Source organism: Lynx canadensis, chromosome B1, assembly GCF_007474595.2.
Source record: "Lynx canadensis isolate LIC74 chromosome B1, mLynCan4.pri.v2, whole genome shotgun sequence".
Lineage (NCBI taxonomy): Eukaryota > Metazoa > Chordata > Mammalia > Carnivora > Felidae > Lynx > Lynx canadensis.
Window position 1 is genome coordinate 160,839,599 of NC_044306.2, and position 27,603 is coordinate 160,867,201.

General features: G+C 40.1%; 1 protein-coding gene across 10 annotated transcripts in view; it reads right to left on the reverse strand.

The window, feature by feature from the left end:
- The window catches only part of CRACD (capping protein inhibiting regulator of actin dynamics), a 280,653-nt gene that overhangs the window by 37,044 nt on the left and 216,006 nt on the right, over window positions 1-27,603 (reverse strand). For 6 of the 10 annotated variants that reach the window (XM_030313821.1, XM_030313818.1, XM_030313816.1 and 3 more), the window contains one exon: window positions 25,076-25,247. The exons of 1 other annotated variant lie outside the window; for it this stretch is intronic. The gene's annotated coding sequence lies outside the window, so the exon portion shown is untranslated. Of the gene's footprint in view, window positions 1-5,221; window positions 5,241-6,656; window positions 6,794-25,075; window positions 25,248-27,603 lie in introns of those variants that run through there. 3 more of the 10 variants (XM_030313820.1, XM_030313824.1, XM_030313819.1) reach the window with 3 other exon arrangements.

The window sequence follows — 27,603 nt, forward strand, 5'->3', positions numbered from 1 at the left end:
AAAAATAATAGCCAAGATCAACCCTCACCTTTGTGAAAAACTGTGCCAAGAGCTTTGCTTTCATTATTTCAACACCAATCCCTTGTTACAGATGAAACTCAGGGGGTAAATCATCTTATCTAAAGTCATCCAAACAGAAGTAGTAGAGGAAATGAATTCAGAGCTACTGAGTACAGTCCTTCACCAGCCAGCTAAGTGTCTTAAAGCAGTGGAAGGTCTCAGCATCTTCCCTCCCATGAGTGAAATGGGGTGTGGGTGGGCCAGTGGGAGAGGAAGACAGGATGCAAATGACACGTGGGCTGGAATAGGGGAGGATTAGAGATGCTAAACAGCCAGAAGAATCGGTAAGCTTTCAGCCAAATAACACCGCATACTGTAAAGCAGGAATCCACTCTATAAAATATGAGGCACTGTTTAGGATATGAATATGGAAAGAATTAAATAGATCATTATTTCCCTGTCTTCAGAGACTCTGTGACCTGTGTTACAAAATGAACATCCAGGTTTACCTAAAGAAGCTACGAAATAAACTTTTCATTTAAAGAATCAAATCTTTTAATATTCTATCTAAATGTCTCTTTCAGATGCCTGGCTATGACCCAGGTGGGAGAAGAGGTAACTGACTTCATTTCTATTTACTGTATTTGCAGATGGCTTATATTTATATATGCATGCTTTCAGACACTCTTACAAAACATCTATACACAAGTCCATTTTATTTTTTTTTTTTCAACGTTTTTTATTTATTTTTGGGACAGAGAGAGACAGAGCATGAACGGGGGAGGGGCAGAGAGAGAGGGAGACACAGAATCGGAAACAGGCTCCAGGCTCCGAGCCATCAGCCCAGAGCCTGACGCGGGGCTGGAACTCACAGACCGCGAGATCGTGACCTGGCTGAAGTCGGACGCTTAACCGACTGCGCCACCCAGGCGCCCCACAAGTCCATTTTAGAAGCTTCATAAATGTTTACTAATGACCAACAGTTGTGTGGCCAACATTACCTTGGTGTTAGGCCAAGTCCCATTCCAGTTTCTAAGTCAACCCTGACTGAATCATGAACTTCATCTCCTCGATCCCATTGTTTTTCCAAGTAGGCCGAGCAGTGACACTCTCCTACTTTTCTGTGTTGCCCCAAATGTTCCTTGTTGCCAACCATGCTTTAATGTCCACCCATTCCCCACTTCCAGATAATCATACTGAAAAATAGAAAGTGAACAGTAACAACAGCAGTAGTAGTAATTACAGAAAGAGAGGTAGTCACAATGGTAATATTAATACTGGCTAAATTTTATCAAGCCCTTCTTGCTATGTCCCTTGCATGTGTGCTAACCTCTTTAGTAGAACATCTAAGTCCTTTTATTTGTTTATTTATTTTGAGAGAGAGAGAGAGAGAGAGAGAGAGAGAGAGAGAATGAGCATGAGTGGGGGAGGGGGAGAGGGGGAGAGAGAGAGAGAGAGAGAGAGAGAGAGAGAGAGAGAGAGAGAATTCCAAGCAGGCTCTGCACTGTTAGCACAGAGCCTGACACGGGGCTCAAACTCACAAACCATGAGATCATGACCTGAGCCAAAATCAAGAGTCGGACACTTAACCTACTGAGCCACCCAGGCACCCCTAAGTCCTTTTATTATGTAATATTTAAGCCTTATGTGGTGGGCACTATTATTAAGCCTATTTACAGATGAGGAAACTAAGGCTTGAAGATAGGGAGTGATTTGCTATAAATTAAGTGACTATGTATATCTGGATCTGTTTCTGGCCTCGTTTCCCTTGGTCTACTTATCTATTTTTTAGCAATAATCCCACACTGTCTTAATTACTATAGCTTTTTAATGAGTCTTGGAATCTAGTAGTTTAAGTTCTCTAGCTTTTTTTTTTTCTCAAGATGGCTATTCTTATCTCTGCATTTCTACACAAATTTACACACACACACAGAGTCCAACACACTCCTAAAATTACTTTCATGACATCATTAGATCTACGGATAAATTTTGGGATAACTAACATCTTTACAATATTTGATCTTTTAATCCCTGAACATCAGATACCCCTTTGTTTAGATCCCTTTTACTTTCTCTCAATAATGTTTTGTAGTTTTGTGTGTAGAAATCTTATACATATTGATAGACTTATTCCTACATATTTGATGTTTCTGAATTGACTAGAAATGGTGTATATAGGTTAACATTTTTATTTTCTAATGGTTTACTGGTATAATATTAAAATATAGTTAGTCTTTATATATTGTTCTTAAAGCTAAATTTATTAATTATAATAATATGTTCTTAGCTAAATTTATTAATTATAATAATATGACTTGATTCTTTTGGGTTTTCTATGAATACAAGCAGGTTGCCTGTGACAAAAGGCAGTTTTATTTCATTATTACTTTTTAAAGTTTATTTATTTATTTTGAAGGAGTGAGCATGTGAGTGTGACCAGGGTAGAGTCAGAAAACCAGGGAGAGAGAGAATCCCAAACAGGCCCCACACTCAGCACAGAGCCCAACATGGGGCTCCATCCCATGACTATGAGACTATGACCCATGCAGAAACCAAGACTCAGATGCCCAACTGACTGAGCCACCCAGGTGGAAGGATTTTAAATCCATCCTTCTTTTTTTCCTTCCTTCTTTCTTTCCTTCCCTCTCTCCCTACCCCCCCTTCCTTCCTCCCTGCCTTTCTTTTTTTTTTTTTTGTCACAGTGAATTAGCTAGAACTTCACACAAAGTTGAGCAGAAATCGTGACGGTGGACTTTGACATGTTCTCAAACTAAGCAAAAACGTATTCAATATTTTACCATTAAGTTATGCTGTTACCTATAAAATTTTTGTAGGTTATATTACTGCTTCTTTGAAAAGACAGGCAGTCTATCATCTTTTTTCTTTATTTTAAATTTATTTACATTCAAGTTAGTTAATATACAGTATAGTATTGGTTTCAGGAGTAGAACCCAGTGATTCATCACTTACATATAATACCCAGTGCTCATCTCAACAAGTGCCCTCCTTAATTCCCATCACCCATTTAACCCATCCCCCCCACCTACGTCTCCTCTAGAAACCCCAGTTTGTTCTCTGTATTTAAGAGTCTCTTATGGTTTGGTTCCCTCTCTGTTTTTATCTTATTTTTACTTCCCTTCCCCTATGTTTATCTATTGTGTTTTGTTAATTCAACATATGAGTGAAATCATATGCTATTTGTCTTACTCTGCCTGACTTATTTCACTTAGTATAATACACTCTAGTTTCATTCACATTGTTGCAAATGGCAAGATTTCATTCTTTTTGATCGCTGAGTATCATTCCACTGTATATATATACCACATCATCTTTATCCATTCATCAGTCAATGGACATTTGGGCTCTTTCATAATTTGGCAATTGTTGATAATGTTGCTATAGACATTGGGGTGCATATGCCCTTTGAAATCAGCATTTTTGTATCATTTGTATAAAAACCTAGTGGTGCAACTGCTGGGTTGTAAGGTAGTTGAAGACAGTAAGGTACTGGCACAAAAACAGACACATGGATCAATGGAACAGAGAACCCAGAAATGGGCCCACAAATGTATGGCCAACTAATCTTCAACAAAGCAGGAAAGAGTATCCAATGGAAAAAAGTCTCTTTAGCAAATGGTGCTGAGAAAACTGGACAGCGACATGCAGAAGAATGAAGCTGGACCACTTTCTCACACCATACAAAAAATAAATTCAAAATGGATGAAAGACCTAAATGTGAAACAGGAAACCATCAAAATCCTAGAGGAGAAAACAGGCAACAACCTCTTTGGCCTCAGCTGCAGCAGCTTCTTACTAGACAAGTCTCTGGATGCAAGGGAAACAAAAGCAAAAATGAACTATTGGGACCTCATCAAGATAAAAAGCTTCTGCACTGCAAGGCAATGGATGGAATGGGAGAAGATATTTACAAATGACATATCAGATAAAGGGTTAGTATCCAAAATCTATAAAGAACTTATCAAACTCAACACCCCAAAAACCAAATAATCCAGTGAAGAAATGGGCAGAAGACATGAATAGACACTTGTCCAAAGAAGACATCCAGATGGCTAACAGACACACGAAAAGATGTTCAACATCACTCATCATCAGAGAAAGACAAATCAAAGCCACAAAGAGATGCCACTTATCAGAATGGCTAAAACTGACAACTCAGGCAACAACAGATGTTGGCGAGGATGTGGAGAGAGGGAACACTTTTTTCCTGTTGATGGGAATGCAAACTGGTACAGCCACTCTGGAAAACAGTATGGAGGTTCCTCAAAAAATATCATCTTTTATTTATAGCTGATACTAAGGTTTTTCCCTTTGCCTTGATTGTAGCAGTTTTACTCTGCTGTGGGCAGGTATGGATTTCCTGTACTTTATCCAGCTGGGGATATATAGTAATTTCTTAAACCTGTTTCTTGGTGTCTTTCATCACTTTTGGAAAATTCTAAGGCACTATTCCTTCAAATATTGCTTCTACTCCCTTTTTCCTTTATTTCCCCACCCCCTGATTTCTCTAACGTTAGAATGCTTCCCTATAAGCCATATGCCCTTATGCTATTTTCTGTACCTGTCATTCTTTTTACTCAATATGATTCAGTCTGGATTTTTCTACAGTACTTGCCTTCAGGTCATTAATTCTCTCTCTGTGTCAAATCTGTTAAAATTACCTATTGAGTGCTTAATTTCAGTAGCATTTTTCATATCTAGATTTCCATTTGATTGTTTTTAATGGATTCTAGTTGTCTGGTAAAATTCTCTATCTTGTCAATTATTCAACTGAATATATTAATCACAATTATTTAAGTATCTCTATCTGAATCTTCAATATCTTTATCACCTGTGGGTCTACTTCTATTATTTTGTTTTTCTCATGGTCTGATTCTCAGCTGCCTGGTAATTTTTTGATTGAATTCTATATATCATGAATGAAACATTGTTGAGGCTGGGTTCTCTCTTTCCAGAGAGGTTTCACCCACTCCTTCAGCCATGGCAGAGGAGCAGACCACCTGAATCCAATCAGGGACTGAGCGGATCATGGCTAGTAAGCAACCTTTGTAAGGCTCAGACTACTTCTGCTTTTCCCCACTTCTAGGGTATAGGCCTCCTGTTGTCCCAACTGACAGCCTGGATTGCTTCCTAAGGTCCCCCTTCTTGCTAGTCCCTAAATCCCTATTTTCATCTTTCCAACACCACAGAATGTCTGCCTTACCTTTCAGCCTCTATTTCTGTTCAGCTTTATCAACAAATTTGTCAAAAGGAAAACTGTTGCCCAGATTTAGATTCATTCTTCTGAGTTTCTCTTCCCTTGAGCATTTCAGTCCCTTAAGTCCTGGCTATCTTGGCAGCCTCTAACTCCAATTTTTGTATTCCAGGCTCCAGGAGATTGCCTACAGCTCTGTTGCCTTCTCTTCCTCTTGCCAGTCACCCTCCAGCTTCTTGGTCTCTTGCTCTCTCCCAACAGTCAATGCTCACAGGAGAGAAGCAATATGCAGAAAGTTGGGCTCATCTCAGTGGGCTTCCATTCTCTCCAGGAACTCATTGTTCAAGTCTGGTGCACTAGAAGCAATATGATGTCTTCAAACAGATGTCTTTGTTTTAATATTCTATCTGTATTTCTTGTTGTTCTTGGTGGGAGTTCTGATTTGCTACAAACTACTTCATCACAGCCAGAAGTAGAAATGATTAAATAACTTTTTGATATTAAATTTCTACATTTGTCAGAACCTACTTATTTATATGGCCTTTACTCTTGAGGGGATTACTTTTCAAAGTGACCAAAAATATTTCTACCTTTTTCTTCTTATATCTGGTTTTTGTCCTATTGTAAAGCTCTGAGAAGAAACAGTGGAGGAGAATGGTACCTGGATTATTTAGTTACATGGATGAACACTCTCTTCTAAATATTTCTGTTTACATAATTCAAATCAACATTAAATCCTTAGTAATCTGTATAATTTAAAATCTTTGGTAAACATGGTTACCAGTTCTAGCTCCAAACAACTCTACAATATAGATTATTTCCTTTTGTCTGAAGGGGAAGCTGAGACAAAGAGTAGGTAAAAACCCTGCCCAAAGTTCCAGAATTTGAGGCAGGGCTGGAATTCAAACTGAATACACCACGTGTGGAGATCTCAGCTTGAAACTATGTTCTTATGAACAAAGAGCTTGGTAGAATCATTGTCCTTAACAGCTGGGAAATAGGAATTACATGATTGGGAGGTAGTGGGGCAATTTAATACAAATTGTACCTTAGCAGAGTTCATCTGGACTTCTTTATTCTTGACATTTAAAGATCTTTCACAATTGATTGCAAAGCAGGCCAGTCCTCCCCCTTTCTTTTATTATGAGTGAGCCTAGAGGCAGAGGCCTCAAAGCTGCAACTTTCCTTCAGGCTTTATGTTCTCAAATGGAAAAAAAGGGGCTTCCTGTGTGGGAACCTTCTCTTCAGATGTTGAGAACACAGAGCAGCCTCTTGATCATGAGAAGAGATGTATAAAGACCTCTAAAATCCCCCAGATTTTTAACTTCTAACTGAAGGATTGTCAATACATTAAACAGTCATTTAAATTTAAACAAGATCTGAAGTCAAATGCAAAGCACATGTGCTAAAAGCAAACTCTAGTAGGAGAGGAAGAGACACCCACTTGGGAAATTCATAACAACACTGGTCCCTGAGGAACAGTCTTCATTAGTTCAGGGAAGAATCATAGCCACACCTTAGAAGGGTTGGAGAAATGGTCCCTTTGGACTTGGAGGTCCAGGCAGCAGAAGTTCCTGGGCCCTATGGACAAAAAGCATGGCTGAGATGTCATAACTCTCATTTCTGTATCTGTCCTGGCTTTGTTGCTGTTGTCACTGATGTAATTGTTATTGGTGAAGAGGTTCAGATTTCAAACATCTAATCAGAGGCATCCAGTCAGCCCAAGACATCGAGCTTTTGGTCTTTCCCTTCAACTTCGACTCCTATGTTACCTTTTCAAAGGCACAGATGATAGAATGACCTGCTCTACTCTTCGGGTTTTAACAACCACTTTAAAAAACTGTCTACGTGTCTCCAATACTACATGCTCTTCTCTCTCTATGTCTCTAGCCACATGGTGGAGCTGGCTACCTGGATGTCCCACTGTCTACAAACTCAACATCAGCAGTGAAACCAAAGTCATCAGTGTTTCCCACAAAACCTACATCTTTCCTATTTCTTTGTTACTGTCATCCCTCAGGCTCCGTGATGTATGATTTTACGAGAGGTCAGGTCCAGGTTAGGGGAGAGCTATAGGGCACTGGACATTAATAAATAACATCATCTGTCCTTTCAGTTCAGAATTCCTTCAAAAACAATGTGGAAATCAAGGGGTAGGACTAAAGACCTCAAGCTGCAAGACCCACTCCAAGCCTGCACTCCATTCTGCCTGCCCACGCTCCTCTCCTGCTGTGCTCGGAGGCACAGGCCGCTGCTCGCCACATCTCCAGTGCATCTCTACAAGGAAGCTAGCAGCTGAAGGGGGAGCTGCTAGTCTGGGGCACCATCCACTGTGACAGATGGCAGTCCTCGTACAGCCAACAGTCCAGGCTCAAAGGGCCTTCTGTGATGACGGAGTCCATGACAACAGGAGCCGAGGTCCCAGAAGGCGAGAGAGAGAGAGACTTGATCAAGACAGAACCGAAACCAGAACTCAGGCTCCTGAGTCACAGCTGACAGAGCTTTCCATTTTAACTCTCCATGTTTGTAGATATTTGGATTTCTTTGGGAACAAAGACACTATGTGAATAGCTGCCAGCCCACGGTAAGAATGTAGTGTTAAGAGACTCTCAGTTCACCCACGACTGCAAATCTTATATAAAAGAAGGTGAGCCAGTTTTACTGCTTAAATACCAACTCTGTCAACACCAAATGAGATCCCAGAATCCGTGATTTTTTTTGTATTTACATAATATTGACTGAGATTTTTTTTGTTATAGTAAAATATACTTAAAATCTATTATTTTAGCCAGTTTTAAATGTATGGTTCAGTGGCATTAAGTACATTCACAAGAACCCATCTAGAACTTTTCGTCATCCCAAACTGAAACTCTATACCCATTCAACAATAACTATCCATCTCCCCCCTTCCCCTAGCCCCTGATAACCATTATCCTCCTTTCTATGTCTACGAATTTGACTATTCCAGGTACCTCCTATAAGTGGAATCATACAACATTTGTCCTTTTGTGTCTGGCTTATTTCACTTAGCATAGTATCTTCAAGGTTTATCCATGTATCATGTGTCAGAATTTCATTTTTTTTTTTTTAGAATTTCATCATTGTTGAAGGCTGAATAATATTCTACTACATCTAGAATATATCACATTTTGTTTACCCATTCATCTGTGGATAAACATTTTGTTTCAACTTTTTGGCCAATGTGACTTAACGCTGCTATGATCAGTGGTATTAATCAAGATTTTTTAAAAAAGTTTATTTATTTTGAGAGAGCAATAGTGTGAGTAGGGGAGGGGCAGAGAGAGAGAGAGGGAGAGAGAGGATCCCAAGCAGGCTCCTCACTGTCAGCACAGAGCTCAGCATGGAGCTCAGACTCACCAAACTGTGAGATCATGATCTGAGCCAAAATCAAGAGATGGACACTCAATCAACTGAGCTACCAAGGCACCCCTTAAGATTTTAAAAAATGTATGAATACCGTATCATGACTCATAACTATGTGTAGACATGGCTGAAAGATAAGTAGGTATGGCCTATGTCCTCATTTCACACTGAAGATTTGACATTTACATCACTTTCATATCCCCTACCCAAATGAAAGTCACTCTCTGTAAAGATTAGTATAGACTTTACAGGACAAAAAAAGGAAAAAAAAAAAGGAGGAAGAGAAGAGGGAGGAAGAAGAGAGAACTTCTTGATATTTGCCTAAAATCATGGGAAATTTGGAGGTGAAATGCTTGAAAAGCTAATAGTGGTATCTGAGTCACAGAGCAACAGTCCCTAGGGTTCAGCCCAGGAGGTTGAAACACCATGAACAGGACTATTGACTGAAGACCAGAGGATTCTAATAGGTTGAGTCAATTCTACAAGAAGGTGTGATTATTAGCACTGAGACAAACTTGGAGTGGCTTAGGGGGTCTTGTTCTATCTACATCTTATTATATTTAAAGACCTTTGATCTAAGTCATTATGGATTTGGAAGGAGAGGAAGAAAGACACTGCTGTTCCTCCCCAACTCCACCTCTTTCTCTTTCATTTACCCAGAGTCAGCTGTACTGACTGTCATAATTCTACCTAGAAGCTCTAAAGGGCATTGAAGATGAAATAATATATGCACCCAAATAATATGGGTGCACTTGGCAGCACACTGACCAAAATGTAGGGCTGTTTTGAAGGGCCCATTTCTGTGCTTGAAGTTGTAAAAGATTTCAGAAAACTCAGCTGAGGTCTGAATGCGTTATAACCCCACTCTGCTGTAATACACAGAATTGGGTTATTATGCTAGTAACCATGCCAAAAACAATATAAAGTTCACACACTTAACCTCTGCCCAGAAGCTTTATTTTTATTATTTTTAATTTTAAAACTACTTGAGATTCTAAAATCACTGCAAATGTGGTATGAAGAACTTTTGTTTTCCTGGACCTCTGGAGGCAAGTGTCTGGCACGGTGCTCTCATCCCCAACCCAGGTGGACAATGGAGGCTCAAGCTTTGTTCTTGGACATGTAAAAAGACGTGTGCGGGAGACCTCAGAAGCAAGTGGAAGAACCGCTAAGGGCAGTTTAAGGGCCAATGAGTGTCTAATTGTCACTGTTACCCTGGTTTGACCTCCAGCCTGTTGTAATATGATTGACATCTATAAATGGTCTCCAACTGAAGTCCTCTGCAATTCCACTTCCTCTCAAACCCTGCACTAACTTTAAAGTAATTTGCCAGGTCAGAAACTTCCAGTGGTTCTCTTTTGCTAAAATCTTACGAGATGAAGCTGCTACGTTGCTGGCCCACAAAGCTCTGCATGACAGGGCTCCAAACTTCTCTGGCTCTATGATGGAGGGCATGTAGTGGAGGGAGTTTGTGCTCAGACTCCATGTGTGAGTCTGCCTACCACTGAAACCCGGTTCTACCCCTTACCAGCTGTGTGGCCTTCGGCAAGTCACTAAATCTCTACATGTCTCAGTTTCCCTATCTGTAAATGGGGATGATAACAGGACCACCCTCACGAAGCTACTGTTAGGATTAAATGAGTTATAGTATGTAAAGCACTGAGAACAGTGTAAGCATTTACATAAGTGTTACCCATTACTATCAAATGTTACCCTACTTCCAGCATCCTGTAAGACAAACCACTCGGTTCCCCAAATACCCTCTCTGGGCTCTATCATTGCATAGGCTCTTCCTCTCCATGGACTGCCCAATGCCAATCTCTTGGTTCAGGCCCTACTCATCCTTCAAGGTCCCGCTCAAATCTTATCAACGCCCCCCCCCCCCCCCATACACACAGCCTCTCTTGCTTCCTGGAAAAAAGGCCTGTGCACACATCTCTTACTGTTTTATGTTATGGTTCCTATAATCATGCCTTAAATAAGAGAGAAAATAAAAGTGCTGTGCATATTATAAAGTGCTACACAAATATGATTCCAGCACTAATGGGATCATTTTATCTCCACTACAGTACTTGGAGCTGCATGAGGGCAGGGATCACATCTGTTACCTTTGTTTCTCCCACAGTGCTTCATACAATATAATATGTGAGTAAAGTTTTTCAATGGAAGAGTGAATGACTAATACTGTAGAATAGTTAATCAGATGGGTTTTCCATGGAAAGGTCACTGAGGGAATGGAGAGCCTGAGGCAAATGTGTTGATGGGGGGGGTGGGGGGGTGGAAATATTTTCAGACCATGCGCATTTTTCAGGTATGGCAGGCCTGTGCCGGAGGCCATTGTGGGAGACTCTGAGAAGCCAGCTGGTGGGCAAGTCAGGAGGATGTTCAGCATCTTTAAAGGCTTCTTCTGGGGACTTCTTTTTAATTCAAACCAGGGAAGTGTTCCAGGCTTTGCTTCCTACCTTCTGTGTCACACCCTCCCCCCCCCCCCCCTAGTTTTCCTGGTTTCATTCTGTGTCTTCACACAGAAACTAACCTTGTCATGCTCAACCAAAAGAAAATTTACTTAGAAGAACAGTGGGGGATCAAAGAACAAAGGAAACTGGGACCAAAGCTTGGAAAAAGACAGGAGTTAGAACTGTAGCGGCCTGGGCATCAGGAACCACAGCGGCTGCCATGCCACAGGAAGAGCTTGGTTACGGGCTGCCACCATAGTTGTGTCTCTTCCATCCTTGAGCACCTGCCAAGTCCAAGCCCAGGAGAGAAAATCCAACTGGCTGTGGGGGGGTGGGGGGGGTCACATGCTCATGCCAGGCTGCAGCTGGGGGGAAGTGGAGGATCTGGCCCTTTTGGCTTCTGTCATAGAGGCAGATACTGTGTCCTATTAGAGGTATACACACAGAGAGGCAAACTTGATAACTTGGGGAAAAAAATAGGCAAAAACTGTTGGGAAGGGAAACTAAATGCTGACAGTTAAGTACCAAAAACAACCACCACACCATATTTCTCATTCTGTATCTTGACTCTCCTTTCCAACCTAGCCCACCTGGATGGATAACTTTTCTGAAAAGCACTATGGTGTTTTGATTCTGCTTCTCTTGCAAGAGGCTGACTTTTCTTTCTTGGTGACGTGTGCTGTGCCTGAGAGCCAAGGATGCCATTCCCCATGCTACTGGGATGCCTAAGCCCAGGTCCAGGGCCCTGTGGCCATGCTTATTGGCAGAAGCAGTAGAGATCAGACAGAGGGTACATGACGGGACTGTGGCCTGGAACTCAGGGCACCAGAAGCAGAGTCACAGTAGAAAGAGAAGGTGAGAAGGAAAGCAAAACAAAGTTAGCCCTGTAGTCATGCCATTCCATCCCTCACCCATATGCACTTAGTGCTGAGGATCCTGAACAGGAGTCAGGAAGGGTCACCTCCATTTTAAGTTCTGTTGACTGGAACTACTGTCTGTAGCAGGGTCTGGTGTGGAAGGAACAAAAAAAAGTGAGAGAGAGTATCATGGAGGAGGCGTTTCTGGAAAAGCTCTTCTCATTCACAAAACATGACAGAAGACAGGGAAGGTCCCCTTTCTGTCTCCCATCTTTGTTGCCTGCATATAACAGGTGACACCTGACAGCCATTTGGGGGCTATGAAGGGACAAACCTGGAGACAAGAGACTACTCCCTGAGGAAGAGCAAAAAAAGAATCAGACCAGTTCTTGATGCCTTTGCTGAGTTACTTCATTAATGGACTTTGAAACTTGACAAGTCCTCCAGACTTTCAGGTACATCAGGTACTATATTTCATTACTGTTGAAGATACTAGTTGTGTTAGAAATAATCCTAACCTGATACAGCCTTCTAGCCACTACTCTACACACCAGGCACATTCTAAGATGCCACTGACATCATCTAACCTTGGAGTATGAGCCCACAGAGGGAAATTCTCCCCACACACAAAAGGAGAGGGCTTTCTGCAGCTGCACAGTTAACACATGTCTTGGGCCAGCCCTCCTATTCCTATCCTTTGTCTTTTTTGGACAAGCATCATGTAATTTGGGACCACAGATATTGGGTAATTACCATAGCAATGATTAGGGATTCACTTCAGGAATAAGGAAATATAATTATAGTCTCATTGCAGCTTGTTTCCATGACAACAGGGGCATTTGCAATTGATCAGCAGTTTTCTTCTAAACAGATCCGTGAGTCTCATTCAAATGAAATGCTAAAGAGCAATTAAGTATCCTCATCGAACAAACTAGAGTTGCTGGAAGAGACTGGAGTCAATATATTTTGTGTGGCATCATGGAAGCTCATCCCAGACTTCGGTATTCTATGAAAATATATGGTACCCAATAGGCTATGGAGCCTAATTATTACAACAGAAACAGGACAGTTCAAAAAAATTCAAGGAAGAGGAGGGAATTTGGGGATCTTAAATGCATGCACTCTTAGAACTAGAAATCAAAGATCACTTACTCCAGTCCCTAAGCTTAGTCCTGTGTCTCCATCACATAGGATGAGCAATTGTCTAACCCGCCGGGAGAATTCTGCAAGGACTCCACGAGTTTGCATGCTGTCTGTTCCACTCCTCAGTTGCTCCACCTGGACAAAGATCTTTTCATAAACCTCTCTACTCATCATCTGAATCAACTGAGTTTTGGTCTATGCTCTGGAAATAGAAAACTAGTATCCACATCCTCTTTATATCAGTAATAACATTACCCTGCATTTGTAAAGTGCTATTTTATAGCAGGTAGTGTAATGTCACATGCATTTTTTTGGTCCTCAGAATAAGTGGGGAAAGAGCGTGGAGAGAGCATATCCATTTAACAGATGAAGGGCCTGGCTTGGGTCAGATCACACAGCTCACGAGTGAAAGCTGCATGCACATGAGACTCTGGCTCCTGATCTGTTGCTCTCCCACACAGTGTATCATCAACCTTCATCCCCTCTAAACTTACTCAGTCCAGCTCCATTAGTTTTCCTGCTTAGTCCCTAAATTTCATTGAGTGGTTTTGTATATCTTTTCTAGTCCCAATTCAATCAGCACATCACAGGTTCGTATGGGTAGAGGATAAATGATCAAGTAGTCTAAGTCTTTTCTGACTTGACCTTCTGAAAAGCAGCAAGGCCAAGTGAAACAAGGTACAACATGGGTAATCAGGGAGCCTGAACTCCACTGTCATTTCACTGGTGACATGTCTCACTATGCTGTCACCATGTACAGTGATACTCTGTACCATGGTGGGAAACTGAAGGATGAATCTGCTAAACGTTGACTTGTACAGTGGGAAGAGTCGGTATGGCAAAAAAGAGCAGTATTTGTACATTTAGTAAATGAATAATCTGAATGCCTGCTATGGCCCAGGCACAATTCTAAAGCCTGGAAATACAATGGGTACCCTACAGGCCTACCTTTGTGGGAAGGTAAAGGAAACTGAGAACAATGGCAGGGAGGCCTGATCTAGGCTAAGGGGGTCAGAGTAGGCTTATTCCTTGAGGAAGGCACATTTGGGCAGAAAAGTGAAGGATAAAGAGGAATTAGCGTGCTTGTAAGAGTGCCTGCTTACACCCTCAAGCAAGTGGAGATAGGGTGGGGTTGTTCAAGAGGAAAGGTTTACCACATGCAAAATCAGCTGACTGGAATTCTAATCACATCTCTAACATGAACAGCACTGTACTGTGATCTCTTTAAGCCTCAGTGTCCTCATTTCTAAAGTGAAGGTATTGGATCAGGACTAAAAAATTACCTTAGATTTTAACACCGGTGTGCGCGTGCGCGCACGCGCGTGTGTGTGTGTGTGTGTGTGTGTGTGTGTGTGTGTATCTACTCAATAAGGGTATCATGTAAGTAGAGAGTAGGATTGATATCTCCTTTTGTGTGTATGTGTGAGCAGGGCTGCATGGGGTCAACCATAGGCAATTTTTTCTTCTCCTTATAGTCCAGAGGTCTTTTTTTAAAAAAACATCTATCATGCCATGAATTCATACAAACAGATTCCAGCAGCTCAGGCTCCTCTCCACTGGCTCTAACAAAGTGTGCTTCTCTGGGTGGAGCAGGCTGGCACCTGAATCCAAGTATCTTTCTCTTTCACTTCCTTTTTCTGATCATTTTCCCCTCACATGTTTCTAGGAGCTATCTTGGTTCTTAGAGTGCTTAATATGCTCAACATACATACATGAAGTCTCCTGGCAAGAATCTTGTGCAACAGGACCAACAGCATTCTGGGTAATATTATAGACCCTTCCAGTCTTGTCATAGTAACATCTGTGGGGCATTTCCTTTTGATAGTGCCCAATTCCCTTGATGTCTATAATAACACTTTTCTTATAGATTCACATGTATGTGGCCAAATAACAACTCTATGTTTCCTACAAGGCACAGGCAACTATTTTTAAATAGGCAGTCTCAGACATAACCTGTATTTTTTCCCTCATGTCCTCTCTCCCTTCAAGCTGAACACCTCCCTCAATGAAGGGGCTCAACACCCTCAAGCAAATGTGTGCAGCTGCTTCTCCTTCCAAGCCAGCCTGCTGTAGCCTGCAGTGATGTCCTACTTCATAATTATCCCTTTCTGTTCCGCTCCAAATTTCTACCTCCTATTTTAGGGATTTAGGAGAGGAGAATAAGCCCTGAATCTCTCCTGCCTATACAAACTTACCACCTCAGCCAGGTAGGACTTCAACAATGCCACATTCACTACTTTAAAAAAATACATTTACTGAGATATAATTCATGTACCCTAAAATTTCATTCATTCAAAGGGTACATTTCAATGATTTTTAGTATATTCTAAGAATTGGGCTACTATCATCACCACCTAAGTTTAGTTTTTATCATCCCAAAAAGAAACCCCACGCTCATTAACAGTCACCCGCCACCCTACCCCATGCCTGGCAACCACAAATCTTTCTGTCTCAATGAATTTGCCTATTTGAGACATTCATATAAATATAATCATACACTAGGTGGTATTTTCTAACTTCCTTCTTTCACTTAGCATAGTGTTTTCAAAGTTTATCCATGTCATACCATGTATCAGTATTTCAAATATTCCATTGCATGGATATATAACACATTGTATTTATCCATCCTTTTTTTTCAAAGTAGGCTCCACACCCAATATGGTACTTAAACTCACAACCCCAAGATCGAAAGTCACGTACTCTACTGACTAAGCCAGACAGGCACCCCTATCCATTCATTTTTTGATGGACTTTTGGACTGTTTTAACATTTTGACTACTATGAATAATGCTGTTATGAACATTTGTGTACAGGTTTTTGTGCAGACATGTGTTTTCATTTCTCTTGGGTTATATACCTGGGATTAGAACTGCTGGGTCATAGGGTAACTCTATGATTAACATTTTGATGAACCATCAAACTATGGCTATACCATTTTACATTACCATCAACTCTGTATTAGGGTCTAAATTTCTCTACATTCTCACCAACACATGTTATTGTCTTTATTTATTTATTTATTTATTTATTTATTTATTTATTTATTTATTATAGCCTTCCTAATGGTTGTGAAGTTCTATGTTATTGTGGTTTTGATTTGCATTTCCCTGATAACTAATGATGTTAAGCAAGTATGTTTTCATAATGAACCTTATAATATTTTCTTTGGAGACATGTCTATTCAAATAATTTATCCATTAAAAATTTTTTTGGTCATCTTATTACTGAGTTATAAGAGTTCTTTACCTATTCTGAATATAACTCCCTTATCAGATGTATGGTTTGCAAATGTTTTCTTCCATTCTGTGAATTGTCTTTTCATTTTCTTCATGGTATTGTTTGTAATGCAAAAGTTAATTTTGATGAAGTCCAATTTACCAATTTTTTCTTTTGTCACCTGTGCTTTTGGCACCTAAGAAATAATTATCTAACCAGGAAGGTATATTCCTTTGTTTTTATCTAAGAATTTGACAGTTTTTTAAAAATTTTTATTTATTTTTTTAATAGTTTATTCATCTTCGAGAGAGACAGACAGACAGAGCATGAGTGGGGCAGGAGCAGAGAGAGAGAGGGAGACACAGAATCCGAAGCAGGCTCCAGGCTCTGAGCTGTCAGTACAGAGCCCGACGCAGGGCTTGAATCCACGAACCGTGAGATCATGACCTGAGTCGAAGTCGGAAGCTCAACCAACTGAGCCACCCAGGCGCCCCAAGAATTTTACAGTTTTAACTTTTACATTTAGGTCTGTAATCCATTTTGGATTGGCTTGTGAATGGTATAAGAAAGGAGTCCAGGGTGACTGGGTGGCATCTGACTTCAGCTCAGGTCATGATCTTGCAATTAGTGGGTTTGAGCCCTGCATCGGGCTCTGTGCCCACAGCTCGGAGCCTGGAGCCTGCTTCAGATTCTGTGTCTCACTCTCTCTCTGTCCCTCCCCCACTCACTCTCTGTCTCTCAAAAATGAATAAACATTTAAAAAAAATAAAAAAAAAAAAGAAAGGAGTCCAAATTCATTCTTTGGCATATTGTTATTCAACTGTCCCAGAACCATTTGTAGAAAAAGACTATTCTTTACCCATTGAATTGCTTGGCACACATAGTGACAATCAGTTGACTACAAATGTGAGGGTTTATATTTGTACTCTCATTTAAATTCCATTAATCTACATCTATCCTTATGCCAGTACCACACTATTTAGGTTACTGTAGCTTTGTAGTAAATTTTTTTTGAATTTTTAAATTTTATTTAAATCTAAGTTAGTTAACATATAGTGCAATAATGATTTCAGGAGTAGAATTTAGTGATTCATCATTTACATATAACACCCAGTGCTCATCCCAACAAGTGCCCTCCTTCATGCCCATCATCCATTTAGCCCATCCTCCACCCACCTCCCCTCCAGCAACCTCAGTTTGTTCTCTGTATTAAAGAGTCTCTTATGGTTTGTCTCCCTCTATGTTTTTATCTTATTTTTCCTTCCCTTCCCCTATGTTCATCTGTTGTGTTTATTAAATTCCACATGAGTGAATTGTGATATTTGTCTTCTCTGACTTATACTGCTTATTAGCATAACACACTCTAGTTCCATCCATGTTGTTGCAAGTGGCAAAGTTTCATTCTTTTCGATCGCCAAGTAATATTCCATTGTGTGTGTGTGTGTATACACACACACACACACACACACCCCATATCTTCTTTATCCGCTCATCAGTCAATGGATATTTGGCGTGCTTTATAGTAAGTTTTAAACTCGAGAAATGTGAGCCCTCCAAGACTATTTTGCTTATTCTGGATCCCTTGCATTCCCATATGAATTTTAGGACCTGCTTGCCAATTTCTGCAAAAAAAAGTCAGCTGGGAATTTGACAGGAACTGTACTGAATCTGTAGATCAATTCAGGGGCTATTGCCATCTTAACAATACTAAGTTTTCCAACCAATGAATGGTGATACCTTTCCATCTATTTAGATCTTTTTAAATTCTTTCAATGGTACGTTATCCTTTTTTCAGTGTACAAGTCTTTTGTTTATTTTTTATTTTATTTTTAATGTTTATTTATTCTTGAGAGAAAGAGAGAGAGAATGAGGGAGGGTAGGGTGGGGGGGGAGACAGAGGATCCAAAGCAGGCTCTGCACTGTCAGCACAGAGCCTGGTGCAGGGATCGAACTCACGAACCGTGAGATCATGACCTGAGCTGAAGTCAGACATTTGACCAACTGAGCCACCCAGGTGTCCCTATTTATTTATTTATTTATTTATTTATTTATTTAATTTTATTTTTTAAGTTTATTTCCTTTATAGTAATCTCTACACCCAGTGTGAGGTTCAAACTCATAACCCTGAGATCAAGAATTGCATGCTCTTCTGACTGAGCTAGCCAGGCACCCTTGTATTTCTTTTATTAAATTTATTCCTAAGTATTTTATTTCTTTTGATGCTATTGTAAATGGAATTGTTTTCCTAGTTTCAGATTGTTCATTGCTAGCATACTGAGATACAAAAACTCCAATCTTATATACCTCAGCCTTGTTTAATTTTGTGGATTCCTTGGGCTTTTTTATATATAAGATCATGGCATCTGCAAATAGTTTTGCTTCTTCCTTTCCAAGATCAATACCTTTTATTTATTTTTCTTGCCTAATTGCCCTAGCTATAATTTATAGTACAGTATTAAAAGCATATCCTTGTCTTGTTCCTGATCTTAATGGGAAACACAACCATTCTTTCACCATTGAGAATGGTATGAGCTGTGATATTTTTGGAGATGTCCTTCCTCAAGTTAAAGAAGTTCCCTTTTAGTTCTAGTTTTAAGAGTTTTTATCATAGTGTGTTGGATTTTGTCAAATGTTTTTTCTGCATCTATTGAGATGATCATGTGGTCTTTGTCCTTAATTTTATTAATATGGTATATTATATTTATTGATTTTGTATGATTAACTAACCTTGCACTTTTGGGATAAATCCTGCTTGATTATGGTGTATTATCCTTTTTGTATGTTGTTGGATTCAGTATTTTGTTGTATTTTGTTGAGGATTTTTATTTCTATATTCATAAGGGAAATTGGTCTGTAGTTTTCTTTTTTGTGATGGTTATGCCGGCTGTGGTATTAGGGTAACACTGGCCACATACAGTGACTTGGAAAGTTCCCTCCTATTCTATTTGCCACATTCATTCTTGCATGTAAGTCTGCTCATGCCATTCCAGATCTGAAAGGCTTATGCCTTTCCCATCAGCCATTCTGTGTCCTGCCCATCATCTGGAGCCAGTCCAAGGCCTCCTCATGCCTGAACCCTTTTTTGACTGCTATAGTCCCAGAGTGAGCCCGCCCTCATGGAAGCTCCTTTGGTTCTCAATGTGCCTACAGCTGGCACTTACTATAAGGAGCTGTAGCTGAGATAATATAGTAAATTCTGGGTGTGAGGTAGAAACTGGAAGCAGGACAAGTGGGGAGGAATCCTAGGAGCAGCAGAGCCTCAGTAAGGCAGCAAAGGCAGGAAGACACCTGAGCTTGGTGACCCAGGACTAGTAGAATTCAGGGCCATGTGACTCGCTCCCTGGTAAGGCTACAGCTTCTTCAGAGTTAGAATGGGTGGTTAAGAATGCCCTCTTTCCTGCTTAATTACTGGCTCAGCAACTTACCAGCAAGTCACTCTCCAGCCTTAGTTTTCTTCCCTTTGAAGTGGGGATAGTGTCAGGAACAAGACAAGAATGTCCATGCTCACCACTTTTATTCCACATAGTACTGAAAGTCCCAGCCAGAGCAATTAGGCAAGAAAAAGAAAGAAAAGGCATTCAAATTGGAAAGGAAGAAGTAAAACTGTCACTATTTGTGGACAGGACTTTATATTTGGAAAACCCTAAAGATTTCACAAAAAAACTGTTAGAACAAATAAATGAATTCAGTAAAGTTGCAGGATACAAAATCAATACACCAAAATCTGTTGCATTTTTATATACTAACAATGAACTATCAAAAAGAGAATTAAGAAAACAATCCCATTTACAATTGCATTAAAAACATAGCCAGGAATAAGTTTAACCAAGGGGGTGAAAGACCTGTACACTGAAAATTGTAAGATATTGATAAAAGAAACTGAAGAAGACACAAATGGAAAGATATTCTGTGCTCACTAATTGAAAGGACTGTTAAAATGTTGTTGTTAAAATGTCTATACTACCCAAACCTACAGATTCAATGCAATGCTTATCAAAATTCCAATGGCATTTTTCACAGAAATAGAACAAACATTCCTAAAAGTTGTATGGAGCCACAAAAGAGCCTGAAGAGCCAAAGCAATCCTGAGAAACAAGAACAAAATTGGAGGTAACACAAACCCTGATTTCAAACTACACTATAAAGCTACAGTAATCAAAACATGGAATGTTTTGGAATATATGGAACCAGCATAAAAAAGAGACATAGTGACCAATAGTACAGAATATAAAGCCCAGAAATAAACACCTACATAAATGGTCACTTAATTTATAACAAAGGAGGCAAGAATATACAGTAGGGGAAGGACAGTTTCTTCAATAAATGGTGCAGGGAAAACTGGACAGCCATGTGCAATGGCTGAAATAAGACCACTCTCTTACACCATGTAGAAAAATAATTTAAAATGGATTCAAGACTTGAGTGGAAGACCTGAAACCATAAAACTAGAAGAAAACATTGGCAATAAGCTCGCTGACATCAGTCTTGGTGATTATTTTTTAGATCTGACTCCAAAGGCAAGGGCAACAAAAGCAAAAATAAACAAGCGGGACTATATCAAACTAAAAAGCTTCTGCACAGCAAAGGAAACCATCAAAAATACGAAAAGCCATCCTCCTAATTGGGAGAAGATATTTGCAAATCATATATCTGAAAAAGGGTTAATATCCAAAATATATAAAGAATTCATACAACCCAATAACAAAAAAACACTCTGATGAAAAAATGGGAAGAGGATCAGAACATTTTTCCAAAAAAGACATAAAGATGGCCATGAGGCACATTAAAAAATGCTCACCAACACTAATCAGGGAAATGCAAATGAAAACCACAATGAGGTATCACCTCACACATATTACAATGGCCATCACCAAAAAGACAAGATAAAACAAGTGTTGGCAGGGATTTAGAGGCAAGGGACCCTTGTGCACTGTTGGCCAAAATATAAATTGGTGTAGCCACTATAGAAAACAGTATGGAGGTTCCTGAAAAATTTTAAAATAGAACTACCATGTAATCTAGCAATTCCACTACTGGCATTTATCTGAAGAAAACAAAAACACTAATTTGAAAACATATATGCACCCCTTGTTCACTGCTACATTATTTACACAAGGCAAGATATGGAAACAACCTAAGTGTCCATCAATGGATGAATAAAGAAGATGTTACACACATACACACACACACACACACGCACACACACACACACACAAACACGCGCTGGAATACCACTCAGTCATAAAAAAGAATGAAATCTTGCCATTTGTGATACATGGATAAACCTTGAGGACATTATGCTAAGTCAGACAGAGAAAGACAAATACTGTATGATTCCACTTACAAGTGGAATCTAAAAACTAAAACAAATGAACATGTAAAACAAGACTAATAAATACAGAAATAGACTGATGGTTGCCAGAGGGGAGGAGGTTGAACAGTTGGTGAAATGGGTGAAGGGGGTCAAGAGATACAAATTTCCAGTTATAAAATAAATCATGGCAATGTAATACACAGCATGGTGACTACAGTTAATAATACTATCATTTTTACTGTATATATTGTTCTATATATTGTATTGTATATATTATTTATATCATATATTTGATCTTAAAATCTTAAAAATTTTTAAAGTTCTCATCACAAGAAAAAAAATTTTTTATACCTTTGTATGGTGATAGATGGTAACCAGACTTATTTTGCAGTATATATACTGAATCATTATGTTGTACATCTGAAACTAATATGATATATGTCAATTATATCTCAATTTTTGAAAATAAGAAATGGGGATAATAATGTCAACCTCGGAGTGTGTGAACATTATATGAGTTCAACTATGCAAAACCACATTGCATTAAGTTCAATAAGTGGTAGCTTTAATATATGCCAATGGATATTCTCTGTGAAAAAAAGATTTGTGGTTAAAGGAGTCTTGGAAATGTTCCATAATACATCCCCCTTCTCAGAAATTCCCAGGGCACATTAGCATAGTAAAAGCTCTGAAAAGTCCTATGTAAAGGATCCTGTTTGTTTTGGCCCAGAATTTCCCCAACCTATTTTTTTTTTCTTTTTTTGCCAAGCTGACCCTCTCCCCCTTTTTAAATTTAACACATTTTGGGAAACACAATTTTAGTTGCATTTAATTAATAAAGGAAGTCACATTAAATTGTTAAAAACTGAACATGTTTTACTATTTTGCTTTCCCCACAGGCATGTATAATTTAAAAGCAGTAGCCTAGGAGAAATAAAGGCTTCTAACCTAGAGAAAGAACAGTATGCGTTAAAAGCCCAAAGGAAATGAGAAATTTCAGGCAGAAGGAGCAGATCAATAATGAGCTATTTTTGGCCATGGAGACATTTCTAGAATTACAGATTCTTGGAGTTTGACAGCATGTTAAAGTTCAACTCCTTTAAATTCCCACCCAGTGCAGAATTTCCCCTTCATCAGTCCAAACTCCTTCTGGCACATACCCAGCCTCCCCAGTTTTAGGCAGCCCTAGTATTTAGGAAATTCTCCCTCACACTGGGCTGAAATCTGCCTCCTTGGAACCTCCACCCAAGACCATGCTAACAGAATTTTGAGTTTTGTGTTTTAGTGAAAGCTGGAGATAGTAAATAAATGCACAGAAATTCTGTGAATCATTACACAATCTAAAGTAACATGATTATTGAGCAGTAAACTGAAAATAAAAAATTATAGGAAATATATTATACTTCCATTAAAAAAAAGAAGTGTTGGAAACAACATCTTTAATTTTCTCCATCTGTAAATAGGGCAAATATTCAGAAATTCAGCTATACTGTAAGCAATGAATGTAGTATTTACTTTGCGGGTGGAATTATTTTGCAACTGTCAATTTCTGAGAAGAAAAGGGGAATGTGTATTTTAAATAATTCCTGTTTTCTTGTCTTTTTAATTTAAAAATAGTTAAAGAGACATTTTTAAAAATTCTTCATCCAAAGCTTATCCTTCCCGATTCCTTTACTATAAAAACAAGTGCTAAATAATTAAAATATAGTGTATGTCTTATAAATATAGGTTTATTAACAAAAACCAATAATAAGAACAGGTGGAATTACCTTTATTTTATAGAAGTGCAGGTGTTTGAATCAATATGAAATTCCAAGGCTTTGTATAACTTAAAATCTAAGGAAAACTCCAAGGGGGTAGACGGAATAGAACTTAAATGGGAAGAGAACCACCAGGATCCAGGCTCTTCTAAGAGTCTAAAATCATTCAGTAAGAAATCAGGGACTTGGCAAAACCATAAAAAAGGACAGCCTGTGTTTTCACAGAACAGTCCTTCTAACGGAGAACCTTCTAGACTCAACCTCATTTTGCATTAAACTACTAGTTGGTCACATTTTAGTATCTGTTACCTCATTCTGATACTGTGAGGCAGAAACAGTTCACATTCCAATTTTCCACTAAAGAAACTGAAGTAAAATCAAAACATTTATACTGAACAATACTCAAGCATACTTTAGTACATAATGACATCCCAACCACTGGATGGGCTTAGTGCTACCTGTGTTCTCCTTCCAGTGAAATAATTTCCTATAGTTAAATTCGATAGTATTCTTACTAAAGATAATGGAAGACAAATAACAGGCCTGTTGAGGAAGAGAGTCAATATCAGTTAGGACCCAGTAATGCTGTCACCGAGCACTGCAAAGCTTAATGTGCCACTGCTTGCCTAAGGATTCTGCATGTAAGTTGTGCTCAACTGGAGTGTCTATTAGAATTTACTTACTGACATACATCACACAGGATGTTTTTGTTCTTGTCCTTGAATCACAGTAAAAATATCACAGATTACCTCATCTATTCCTTCCACATGTATTACGGCAAGTTGTGCCGTGCCAGGTATTCATAGGAAACAGTTTTTGAGCACCTAATACGAGGCTGAATAAAACCCGGTCCCTGACTTCATGGAACTGGCAGTCAAATGAGACAGACAAGCAAATCAATAATTTCCATAGAAAGTGACAAGTTCTTTGCTGGAGCCAGGTGCATGATGCTAGGGGAATGCCGGCAAGGGCAAACAAATCAGATCAGGGAGTGGGAAAAGGCTTCTCAGAGGAGCTGACTTCTAAGCTGTCAGTAGCAGAGTTTAATCATCTCTGACTCTAACTTCAATTCCCAGCACTCAGGTGAGAAACTACTTCCCGACCCTGCTTTTCTGAGTTCTTGACACAGTCATGGCCAGATTTAGTACCTGTGTTCTAAGAAGCAAAGGGGGGTGAGGGCGGAGAAGAAGAAGAAGGAGGGAGAGAAAGAGAAAGGGGAGGGGCAAGGAGAGGTGGGGGAAAGATGTAGAGAGAAACACAGAAAACAAAGAGCAGAAGCCAAAGCTCTACGACTTACAGACTCCAGAAGTCGCTAGAGATTGCCAGAGGTAGAAAGGGTGACCACTTTGTGCCTGAGCAGTCTATGTTCTCAACATGGATGTACAATCTAATCTGTAACCACCCTGTCTCTTCGTCTAGCAACAGGGCATGGGAATGCAGTCTCCTTCTATCCAGATTAACTTACTGAGCCAAACCAGCGGGGTGCTGCCTCTATCACCAGTGAAGGCAGCAAAATGAAGGCACAGATCCCTGTGCTTTCCCAGAAAATGAGGCCAGACTCGTTGCCAATTCCCCATGGTGACATCTCCACACAGAATGCACAAAGTACCCCAAGCCTTCCATCTTCCCAGAGATGCAACACATCTGTGACTCCACCCTTGCCTCCTTTGGGATCCCATTCCCCACACTGGAACTCTGCTAAAATCTGGGGGAGAAAAAGTATGAATTATTACCTTAGATTGTCTTCCAGGGTCTCCTCATCTGAAGAGAAGGTCCCATTGCTGACACTCCGGGGAGAGTGACTCTTACTCCCTGCTGACGCCTCCTGGGACAACAAAGTGTCTTTCTTTTTCCTTTTACCAAACAACTTCTTAAAAGGCTGGAATTTACCTCCTTTCTTCTTGTCTGTGGATTACAAGATGAACACACACTGCAGTTTGACAGGGCTGCACTTCTGAGCCTGAGAGCAAATTACAACTGAGCTGCCTCTGGCCAAGGGAGAAGGGGCAAAGGGCAGCCATCAGAGTGAATGAGCGACCAAGCCCTGTGCCAGGAATGACACGGCCAGCCCCAGTCCGGGCACAGTCAGGCAGAGGCAAGCCAAGGGCACAGTAAGTCTCCTGTCACCAGGCTCCCAAGAAGCACCTGGGATGACACAGAGGGGTTCCGAGTGGCCTCAGAGCACCCCTTTGCACATGCCACACAACAGTGGTGCCTGCTCTCTTTAATAGGCAGATGGCCAGGGGCTCCTGGGAGGCTCAGTGGGTTAAGCATCCAACTCTTGATCAGGTGGTGATCTCATGGCCATGAGATCAAGCTCCAAGTCAGGCTCCACACTGAGCAAGGAGCCTGCTTGGGATTCTCTCTCTCTCTCCCTCTCTCTGCCCCTCCCCACTCGTTCTAAAAATTAAAGAAAAAAATAAAAAATAATTAAAAACAAAAAACAAGCAGGTGGCCAGTGCCCTTCTCCACAGAAGAAGCTGAGAACACATGTTAAGTCAGACGGGTGCTCAAAAAATTTCATACACCTTTATATATATAACTTTCTATTTATGTGTGTGTATCTACACATACACACACATATTCTCCACTGAGAATCACCCTGTTTTAGCCTTTGTTAGAGACAGAAAATAACTGCCAACTCTTGGCATCAGCTTTGCTCCAATTCCCTCCATCCCTATATATTTCCAATTTATTTCTCCCGTCTCCTCTCAGAATCTACTATGAAGAGCCCCAAAGGAGTTGCTATGAACATCTTTCCATATATTACTTCATTCAGTCAGGACCCAGGCTCAGTGCCAGCATTACTGACAGATATTTTAGGTAATACCTTTCAAGTTCTGCTCCTTCAATTACAAATTCATCCATTATCACTCCACTCCCACCTCAGGAAAAAAAGTGTGTATCACCCCATACCAGAAGAAGCATCTTCTCAGATCCTTCCTTTTCTTTAAGAAGCTTAAAGAGCCACTTACTCAGGGTCAGACAATCTTTTTTTAAGTTACTTAACCCTTTTTATGCATCACTGCTTTAAGAACTTTCTAAATATTAATTCAGCTAATCCTCACAATGACACTATGAGGTAGATATTATTAACATCCCCATTTTACAGGTGAGGAGTCTGAGGCACAGAGAGATGAAATAACTTGTCAACATCATGGGAAATATATCTTAAGTTGGAGTCAGGAGCTCTGAGGGAAAAGAAAATACAAAAGCTCACAATGTTTATTAAGAAGTACCTGCACACTGGGGCGCCTGGGTGGCGCAGTCGGTTAAGCGTCTGACTTCAGCTCAGGTCACGATCTCACGGTCCGTGAGTTCGAGCCCCGCGTCAGGATCTGGGCTGATGGCTCAGAGCCTGGAGCCTGTTTCCGATTCTGTGTCTCCCTCTCTCTCTGCCCCTCCCCCGTTCATGCTCTGTCTCTCTCTGTCCCAAAAATAAATAAACGTTGAAAAAAAAATTAAAAAAAAAAAAAAAGAAATACCTGCACAAAACACACAGGTATGAGTCCCCATCTGAGTATTAGAGCCCCCAGACCTCTTCGGGCCATAGTCTACAGAGAAATCTGGGCAAAAAACGAGGTTAAAGATGTGCAAGGTAAGGTAACCATCTCATTTCCTCTGGTGATCTTCAGTTCTGATCTTTCTGAAAGAAAGTCTGAAGTGAGGAAAAAGTGGCTTAAACCACTTTGCCTTAAGCTGTAAGACACTGAGATAGAGAGAATAGTTACCAATCACAAAAGGACAACAGTCTGGGATCCTTAATATAGGTGCAAATGCCTTCAAACTTCAGTGGTCCCTGAAATAACAATATCACGTTTAAAAGGAAAGGAGACTTGTTATATCAGATGACTCCCTACATAAGGCTTTGTGGTAAGCATATAGTCCTCAAAAAGGAATTTAGTTTTTTTCACTGTGTGTTATTTAAAAGACAAGAAAGTGTGTATAATATAATCGAGATCATAACGCTTAAAAATGGTAAAAACCAACAGAACAAACTGGAGGGTTTGATTTCAGAATGTTTGTATGTTTTCAGTGGTTATCAATTCAGGAGTATGGGCCAGAGATTTTCATGACACCTGCTTCTGGCTCCCATCAATGGATAATTTTAAAACATTATAGGGGTGCCTGGGTGGCTCAGTCAGTTGAGCGTTCGACTTCGGCTCAGGTCATGATCTCGTGGTTTGTGGGTTTGAGCCCCGTGTCCAGCTCAGTGCTGACAGCTTAGAGCCTGGAGCCTGCTTCAGATTCTGTCTCCCTC